This window comes from Dasypus novemcinctus, chromosome 25, assembly GCF_030445035.2.
Source record: "Dasypus novemcinctus isolate mDasNov1 chromosome 25, mDasNov1.1.hap2, whole genome shotgun sequence".
Classification (NCBI taxonomy): Eukaryota; Metazoa; Chordata; class Mammalia; order Cingulata; family Dasypodidae; genus Dasypus; species Dasypus novemcinctus.
The window spans coordinates 24,790,437-24,793,508 of record NC_080697.1 but is presented as its reverse complement, the minus strand read 5'-3'; the positions used below and the strand labels follow the sequence as shown (position 1 = coordinate 24,793,508).

The 3,072-nt window shown below is 40.8% G+C and overlaps 1 pseudogene; it reads left to right on the top strand.

Moving 5' to 3' along the window:
* Nucleotides 1-2,066: 2,066 nt before the first annotated feature.
* LOC101420136 (microtubule-associated proteins 1A/1B light chain 3B pseudogene) lies at nucleotides 2,067-2,459 on the top strand (annotated as a pseudogene).
* Nucleotides 2,460-3,072: the final 613 nt, after the last annotated feature.

Genomic DNA, 3,072 nt, shown 5'->3' with positions numbered 1-3,072 from the left:
TGGTAAATCTGCTCTTGAAATCTGACTACAGTAAGCCCATACCTGATTTTTTATTGGACTTTGCTTCTCTGTGTCCCACCTTATATTATATACAACTTCCTGTTTCCCACTAAAAGGAACCAGGGCTCCTTGGAGAAATGGCTGATTTCAGGTCTGGAGCATTCTGTCATAACAAGAGGGCACGGCAGTTATCAAAGATTATTAGCGTCACTGCAAAAGGTTAGGGAAAAACCTGAGTAGGTTCCAATTGTGCAAAGATGAGACAACTTGAGCTTCAAAAAGAATAATAGCTAAAATGGTTGAAACATATAAACATGTTTCATTCATGAGTTTATAACAATACTTTAAAATCTAACCTGTGCTTATTGTCGTTATTGTAGGGGTGGTTTCATGGGTTTATACAGTTGTCAGAACTCATCAAATTCTGCACTTTAAATATGTACAGCTTGTCAATTAAACCTCAATAAAGGTATATTAAAAATCTAATTGGTTACAGTTGGACAATACTAATAAACCAACTGATTATTTTGAAAATTAGTAAATAAAGGGAATCAAGAATTTTTCCTTTTTCCAATCCAAACTATATTTCATTATAACCAAATAGTAGATGATGGAAATTTTTCTTTATAAACGTATTCCTATTAAAAATGAAGGAAACTCTAATAAATATATGGCCCTAGGCATAGATCATCAATGTCTACTAACATCACAAGAAAGACAATCCCAAAAAATCAAATCTCATTATGATCAGGCATCTACATCCAACTACCAATTTACATGAGATACAGAGGTGAGAAGAACATGTTAAATGATACAGGAGGATGCAATCAGAAAAATCCAGACAGTGGGAAATTTAGAAGACAGAAAGTCTGATTTCTTCACCAAATAAATTTCAAGAGAGATAGACCATATAAATTTAAAAGAAACTTAAAAGACATATTGACTAATCACAAATAGATGAGCCACACTGAGTCCTGATTTCAACTGGAAATTTGAAAACAGTTTAGATTTTTGATATTAGGAAAGTATTTATCACTTGGGATATGATATATTTATTGAAATTATGTTTCAGTTTTTTAGTTTTTTGGAGGTACCAGGGATTGAACCCAGGACCTTGTACATGGGAAGCAGACACTCAACCACTTGAGGTATATCCATTCTGCGATATCTAAGATTAGCTTCAAAATAACATGATAGGGAAACGGACTTTGGCCCAGTGGTTAGGGCGTCCGTCTACCATATGGGAGGTCCGCGGTTCAAACCCCGGTCCTCCTTGAGCCGTGTGGAGCTGGCCATGCGCAGTGCTGATGCGCGCAAGGAGTGCCGTGCCACGCAAGGGTGTCCCCCGCGTGGGGGAGCCCCACGCGCAAGGAGTGCGCCCGGGAGGAAAGCTGCCCAGCGTGAAAAGAAACAGCAGCCTGCCCAGGAATGGCGCCGCCCACACTTCCCGTGCCGCTGACGACAACAGAAGCGACAAAGAAACAAGACGCAGCAAATAGACACCAAGAACAGACAACCAGGGGAGGGGGGGAAATTAAATAAATAAATAAATCTTTAAAAAAATAAATAAATAAATAACATGATAGAGGGAAGCAAATGTGGCGCAAGCAATTGGGCTCCCATCTATCATGTAGGAGGTCCAGGGTTCAATTTCCGGGGCCTCCTGGTGAAGGCAAACTGGCACACTGCAGGAAGCTGGCCTGAGCAGAGTGCTGGCCAGCAAGGAGTGCAGGTGCAGCAAGATGATGCAACAAAAAGAGATACGGAGAAGAGACAATAAAGAGATGCATCAGATCAGGGAGCTGAGGTGGCTCAAGAGATTGAGCGCCTCTCTCCCACTCCAGAAGGTCCCAGGATTGGTTCCTGGTGCTGCCTAAAGAGAAGATTAGCAGACAGAAATGGACACAGAAAGCAGGCAGTGAGCTCAAAAATCAAGGAGGGGGAGAAATAAATAAATGTCTTTAAAAATAAAGAAATAACATGATAGACACAAGAAAAGTGGCTGTCACCAGAGTCAGATCTTTTGCCACCACCTCCTCCAAAGCCAGGCCCCTCAGCGCCGCTACATGCCCCTGGCCCCACCATGCTGTCTGAGAAGACCATCAAGCAGCGCAGCACCTTCAGACAGAGTACAAGACGTCAGACTCATCCGAGAGCAGCATATTACCAAAATCCCGGTGGTAAGAGGAAGATACAAGGGTGAGAAGCAGCTTTCTGTACTGCATAAAACCAAGTTCCTTGTACCAGATCGTGTCAACATGAGTGAACTAATCAAAATAATTAAAAGGCACTTGCAACTGAACACTATTCAAGTCTTCTTCCCGTTGGTGAATGGACACAGCATGGTGAGTGTTGCCGCACCCATTTCTGAAGTGTACGATAGCAACAAGAGTGGAGAGGGCTTCCTGTACTTGGTGTATGCCTCGCAGGAGACATTTGGACTGAAGTTGCTGGTGTAAGGCTGGCAGGCGTACCTACCCTAGAATTGTTTAAGCCCTTACACCGAGGCAAAAAAAAAAAGGTGCGCTAAGCTTTATCCGTCATCTAATCACAGGTCATCAAAGAATAGTGCTCCCACCTAGGAGCTCTAAGAAGTTGTTTTTGTATTTCAAGAGGAAAAACTGAGCTCCAGATGAGCACGTTCAGCTTTGGAAAACTATATTATTTAACCTAGAGCATCTTGTTTTCAAATTTTAGAAGTTTTAAAATAAAAGACTTTGCATTTTAAGTTGCCAATAAAAAACGGTAGTAACATGATAGAGTACAAGTGGGGAAAACAAGATTGGCCATGAGTTGATAGTTGTTGAAGTTGGGTGATAGGTATACTGAGGGGCATTATACTTCTCTCCCTACTTCTGTACATGTTAAAAATTTCCCATATTCAAAAGTATTTTTTAAAATAATAACATGTGAAGCCTCTTGACAAGTTAACTAACTTTTTCATTCTTTTGCAGGACAGAAATTAATCCAGGGACATCAAACCCCTGGGGCTGCTCTTGTCTATTAATATTAATATTTAGAAAAAGCTTTGAGGTTTGAAGATGAAAGACACTATATAATTATAAGGTGTTA